Below are 6,505 nucleotides of genomic sequence, written 5' to 3'. Positions count from 1 at the left end.
TCATGAATCTGGCAGTGGTGCTGGTGGTTATTGTGGTGGTAGTGTTCCACTGGTGGTAGTGTGGGGAGCGGTAGTGTAGCGGTTTGCTCGTTGCGCTAAGAACCCGGCGACCCGAGTTCGATTCCCGCTCACGGCCAAGAACAGTGACGGTACTGGGCCGCCTCTGTCGACTAAGCCTCAAATGAGTACCTGGTGTGGTGTGTAAACATCGCCACTGGGGAGACAAAGGCGGCCAGGCGTGGTGCTGGCCACCCACCGCCTCGTGTGCCGTGCCGGCCTTCATTGGCGCTCGCTAACAGCACATGCCACAGAATGTTAAGGCTATACGGGGGATCTTTGTCTTTGTGTAGGTCGATCTTGACACCGCTGGTACCAGTCATCAGCCAGTACCAGCGGTGTCAAGATCGGCCTCTGTGGAGGAGGCTCGTGAAAGACGCTACAGTGCAGTTGGAGGCAGTCGCCCTTCAGCAACAACGGAAGGTGGAGGAGCGACGCTCACAACAACGAGCGGAGCGCCTGGCGGATAAAACACTACAACTTGGCAGAGATGGGGGGCACAGCTGATGCATCAGCCAGTCATCTCAGTCAGTCATCTCAGTCATCTCAGTCAGTCGACCCGTGGCACCTGCAGGGTCTGCCCCGTGACCTTCTGCCGGCGAGCCTTCGACACGTGACGTGGCACTCAAAGTGCACCTTGCCTGGCACAAGCGCAGTGGTGAACGGCGGTTGTTGTTATACAGTATACGGTGGTGCTTGAGTCACTCACACCGAGAGCGGTGTGAGTGACTCGAGGTGGTGGTGATATGCCCGTCAATGATGAATGCGGTGTGGTTGCTGTGTTTATCGGAGAGTTGGTTGAAGGGGGGGGGGAGGGGGATGAAGGGGGGAGGAGGGATGAAGGGGAGGGGTAACCGGATTAGGAACCATCTGTCCCACTCACGTGGGCCCCTCCCCCCCCTCATCCCCCCACCCCTTCTTTCCGCCTCAGCACTCGACTACTTTCCATCGAACTCCTCCTCCTCCGCTACTTCCACACTCCCAGGGCAGGAACGAGACTTCACCACTGAAGCCATCAGCAGCAGCCAGCAGCAGTCAGCAGCACCACCACCGGCGTGCGCCCCGTGTCGTCTTAACAGACGCTTGGGGCAAGTGCTGATCGCGATCCAGCCTATGAAGCGGTTGGCTGGCCACCATCACGCCCGCCCGCCTTTGTATCTCCAGTGGCGGTGTTTACACACAGCACCAGGTACTCATTTGAGGCTGAGTCGACTTAAGGGGGCGTCCATAAATGACGTCACGCACCTATTGGGGGGGGGGGTCAGACATTTGTGACGATGTGTGACGAGGGGGAGGGGGTTTGAGAAATGTGACGTCACATCAAAATGCGCAACTTTAAATAAATATAGACAACACGTTCTACTTAATTCAGCGCCACATTAAATACGCACTACAATGACAAGCATGTTTTATATATATATTTGGGGGGGGGCAGAGCTTTGTGACGTCATATTTTAGGGGGGTCTGGCTTTTTGTGACGCCGTGTGACGATGCGTGGGGGGGGCGGCGTCAAAAATCGCGTGACGTCATTTATGGACGGCCCCTAAGAGAGGCCCAGGACCGGTTCAGATAATCGTCGTTGGTGTTGGCCGTGATCAGGAATCGAACTCGGTTCGCCGGGTTCGTAGGATAACGCGCGAATCGCTGCACTGCACACAGCAATAACAGTGCCACCACCACAACAACTACTACCAACACCACCACCTCCACCGTCTCCACCATTTGCATCACCACCACCACCTTTGATGTTCTTGTTCCACCGTGCCCGTCCTTTCGTGTGCTTTATTGACTCACGAGATGTAAGTCGACCGATAAATAATAATTCCATGACATGCCAATGGGACCGTACATTTGGGTGGTCACTTATAACTTGGCTAAATTCCAGCGCTGAGAATGTAGCGTCAATCGTGGCTGTGATTGCGGGCACGGGTAATGTTTCTCGTGTAGATCATCAGCATCATCATCAGCAGCATCAGCAGCAGCATCAGCAGCAGCAGCATCGTCAGGCATGGACAATCCACTGCTGGGTGAACGTCTCGCCAAGCCACCACCACCAACTCTCACAATCCTGCGATGTAAACTAAACCATTTTATAAAAAAAATATTTTACCAGGTAAAGCCCACTGATCTGATATGTCGCTCTTTTCCAGAAGCACCTTGGGCTATCGCAAATGATAGGTCAGCGAAGTGGCTTATCGCATGGAAGCTTATAGCAGACAAATTAATAGCAACCAAAAACTCTAAACGCGTGACGTTGATTCTAAACGTGGAGGGGAAAGCCAGGAGGACCCGGAGAGAAATCCACGCGACCACGGGGAGAGAGAGACACCGCAAACTCCAAATATACAGCAACAGCAGGCGTCAGGGTCGGGATTGAACCCACGGCCTCCTGCATAACCAGGCGAGGTAGTTAACATCTCCTAGCCACGTAACAATGTAATGACCCACGTTTGTATTAAGAACACGCCTCCTTCACGTATCTGCCTGTCCACCACCACCACGAACATCATCGTCGAGACGCAGGGCCATGGCGTGCTGTTGCTGTTGGACGGCAGCCTCGACAGTGAACGTCCAGGCCAACAGCGCCTCTCCACAATAATAATAATAACAATAATAATAAACAAATATATACTGTGTAAATGTGTGTGTGTGTGTACTGCACATGTATTTCTCGCACAACCTATCGGCCCCAACGGCACTCTGTGAGTGCATGCTCTCAGCAGAATTGATTATGCACGAGCAAGTGAGAGGACAGGCGAGAGGGGGAGTAGGAGGCACCTGAGAGCATCGGAGTAAGGGCAGGTGAGAGGAAAGGTGAGAGGGTAGATGAGAGGGCAGCTTAGGGGGCAGGTGATAGAGTGCATGAGAGAGCAGGTGAGAGGGCAGGTGAGAGGGCACGTTAGCAGACAGGTGAGATGACAGGTGAGAGGGTAGATGATGAGAGGGCAGGTTAGCGGACAGGTGAGATGACAGGTGAGAGGGTAGATGATGAGAGGGCAGGTTAGCGGACAGGTGAGATGACAGGTGAGAGGGTAGATGATGAGAGGGCACGTTAGTGGACAGGTGAGATGACAGGTGAGAGGGTAGATGATGAGAGGGCACGTTAGCGGACAGGTGAGATGACAGGTGAGAGGGTAGATGATGAGAGGGCAGGTTAGCGGACAGGTGAGAGGGTAGATGATGAGAGGGCACGTTAGCGGACAGGTGAGATGACAGGTGAGAGGGTAGATGATGAGAGGGCACGTTAGCGGACAGGTGAGATGACAGGTGAGAGGGTAGATGATGAGAGGGCAGGTTAGCGGACAGGCGAGATGACAGGTGAGAGGGTAGATGATGAGAGGGCGGGTTAGCGGACAGGTGAGATGACAGGTGAGAGGGTAGATGATGAGAGGGCGGGTTAGCGGACAGGTGAGATGACAGGTGAGAGGGTAGATGATGAGAGGGCAGGTTAGCGGACAGGTGAGATGACAGGTGAGAGGGTAGATGATGAGAGGGCACGTTAGTGGACAGGTGAGATGACAGGTGAGAGGGTAGATGATGAGAGGGCAGGTTAGCGGACAGGTGAGATGACAGGTGAGAGGGTAGATGATGAGAGGGCACGTTAGCGGACAGGTGAGATGACAGGTGAGAGGGTAGATGATGAGAGGGCAGGTTAGCGGACAGGTGAGATGACAGGTGAGAGGGTAGATGATGAGAGGGCAGGTTAGCGGACAGGTGAGATGACAGGTGAGAGGGTAGATGATGAGAGGGCACGTTAGCGGACAGGTGAGATGACAGGTGAGAGGGTAGATGATGAGAGGGCTGGTTAGCGGACAGGTGAGATGACAGGTGAGAGGGTAGATGATGAGAGGGCTGGTTAGCGGACAGGTGAGATGACAGGTGAGAGGGTAGATGATGAGAGGGCACGTTAGCGGACAGGTGAGATGACAGGTGAGAGGGTAGATGATGAGAGGGCTGGTTAGCGGACAGGTGAGATGACAGGTGAGAGGGTAGATGATGAGAGGGCAGGTTAGCGGACAGGTGAGATGACAGGTGAGAGGGTAGATGATGAGAGGGCACGTTAGCGGACAGGTGAGAGGGTAGATGATGAGAGGGCAGGTTAGCGGACAGGTGAGATGACAGGTGAGATGGTAGATGATGAGAGGGCAGGTTAGCGGACAGGTGAGATGACAGGTGAGAGGGTAGATGATGAGAGGGCGGGTACCATTATCTCCTGGGATTCACAGAGCGGTGTCATGGGTGTCCAGGTCTCCCCCCGCTCCCACAGCTCTTCCCCCCTCCACCTTCCCCCACTGCCCCCCCTCCCCCGCGCCCCCCCCCCCCCCTCCACCTCGCGTGTCGTCGCTGTGGTCCTAGGAGCGGAGTGCGGGAGACAAAGACGACTCAGAGCGCAGAGGGAGTGCGGGGGGGGGGGTGAATTTGGTGCGGGGAGGAGTAGGGGGGGAGGGAGGGATGGAGGTGGGGGAGGGATGAGGCGTGGAGGAAGTGACGATGATGATGATGATGATGACGACGATGATAATGATGCTGATGATGACGACGACGATGGTGGTGCTGATGATGACGATGGTGCTGATGATGACGATGGTGCTGATGATGATGATGACGATGGTGCTGATGACGACAATGGTGCTGATGATGATAATGACGACGATGTGCTGATGATGATGATGACGATGGTGCTGATGATGATGACGACGATGGTGCTGATGATGATGACGATGGTGCTGATGATGATGATGACGATAGTGCTGCTGATGATGATGACGATGGTGCTGATGATGATAATGACGATGGTGCTGATGATGATGGTGCTGATGATAACGATGGTGCTGATGATTATGATGAGAAAGAGGATGAGCGTGGGGAGGAGGAAAACAATTATGGTGATGGGGCTGAAGATGATGAGTGGCGGAATGACGATGCATCGACTGATTATGATTCTGTTGTTGCTGACGATGATGAGGAGGAAGAAGAAGAGTTAACGATGTAACTGAAGATGATGCCTGCAGCTCGAATGGCTTCTGATGATGATGTTGTTGCTGCTGATGCGTAATATGATTATGACGATAATAAACATGCTTATGATTTTGCTGCAGATGCTGCTGATGATGGTGAATAAGTGGATGATGCTGACGACGACGAGGAGGACGAGGACGAGGAACAGGGGGCAGGGAGTGGGGGGCTGGATGGTCGAGGGGGCTCGGTCCCGCTCCGCTGCTCGCGTTGCCGTGGTGACGAGGAGAGCGAGGAGTTTGGGTGGACGAGAAGAGGGTGAGGGGGGGTGGGGTGAGGGGGTAGGGGTGAGGGGGCGAGGGGGTGAGGGTGGGCGAGGGGGAGAGGGGGGAGGGGGGGAGGGAGCAGCTGTTTGGCTGCACGGCGGGTGGCGATGATGGACGGGAGAGGTTAATTTGTGAATACACTTTTTGTCCATTTTCATTTTGCAATGGGTAATGCAATGACCACGTGTGTGTGTGGAAGTGTGTGTGTGTCAGTGTGTATCCGTGTGTGTGTGTGTGTCAGTGTGTGTGTGTCAGTGTGTGTCAGTGTGTGTCAGTGGGGAGCGGTATTGTAGTGGTGAGCGCGCTGCGCTCTGAAACCGGCGAACCAAGTTGGATTTCCGCTCACGGCCAACACCAGTGACGATTATTTGAACCGTTTCTGGGTCTCCCCTAGATCGACTCAGCCTCAAATGAGTACCTGGTACAGTGTGTAAACATCGCCACTGGGGAGACAAAGGCGACCCAGCGTGGTGCTGGCCACCCACCCCCTCGTGTGACGTGCCGGCCTTCATAGATGCTCGCTAACAGCACTTGCCCCAACAGTCTGTTAAGGCTATACGGGGGATCTCTGTGTGTGTGTTTCCAGGTATGTGGGCGAGCGGTGGTACAGTGGTTAGCGCACTGCACTAAAACCCCGGCGACGAGAGTTCAGTTTCCGGCGACCTCTCACGTCAGTGGTGAATGACATCTAAACCTGTTCTGGGCTTCTCTTTGGTCAACTCAGCCTTAAACCGGTACAGGTGTGGTTGGGTTAGGCCTTCAACCAACTGTCCATGAACAAACATTGCTCTGAATAAAATACACAAAAAAAATGTATTAAGCGTCAACGTATCCATCATTATTATCAGCCAAGTCCAATCCACTGCTGGATGAATGCCCTTCCCCCCAAGTGCGCCGTCACGTCTCAAGACCCCTGCGATGTAACAATCCACCCCGGCACCTCGTGCACACGAACAGAGCTGCATGGCTCCATCTCCACGTGCGGACGCGCCTCTCGGAACGCGTTCCGCTCCTCGTCCCGTTCACGGAGTGCTGCTGCAGAGCGACGAGGAGAGGGAGGCGGAGGAGGAGGAGGTTTTGTAGACGTCATCGGAGTCAGTCACGTAGCGATGGGACGGGGGTTTCCCGCATTCGGTAGGCCGGGGATGTCGGTGTGGCTGAAAACT

General features: G+C 54.5%; 1 long non-coding RNA gene across 2 annotated transcripts; it reads left to right on the top strand.

Annotated features, from left to right (window-relative positions):
- The first annotated feature begins 2,482 nt into the window (after nucleotides 1–2,482).
- On the top strand, nucleotides 2,483–6,155 carry LOC116937599 (uncharacterized). 2 transcript variants are annotated; one of them, XR_012933447.1, is made up of 3 exons: nucleotides 2,483–3,222; nucleotides 3,262–5,331; nucleotides 5,926–6,155. It is a non-coding gene; the product is annotated as an uncharacterized LOC116937599 (long non-coding RNA). The 2 variants fall into 2 exon arrangements; XR_004402020.2 differs by having other exon boundaries at nucleotides 2,483–5,331.
- Nucleotides 6,156–6,505: the final 350 nt, after the last annotated feature.

The sequence above is a fragment of the Petromyzon marinus genome, chromosome 4 (assembly GCF_048934315.1).
Source record: "Petromyzon marinus isolate PM22_M1 ecotype Great Lakes invasive population chromosome 4, UKy_Petmar_22M1.pri1.0, whole genome shotgun sequence".
Lineage (NCBI taxonomy): Eukaryota > Metazoa > Chordata > Hyperoartia > Petromyzontiformes > Petromyzontidae > Petromyzon > Petromyzon marinus.
Note: the sequence above shows the minus strand (reverse complement) of the source record. Positions and strands in the feature narration are given on the sequence as shown.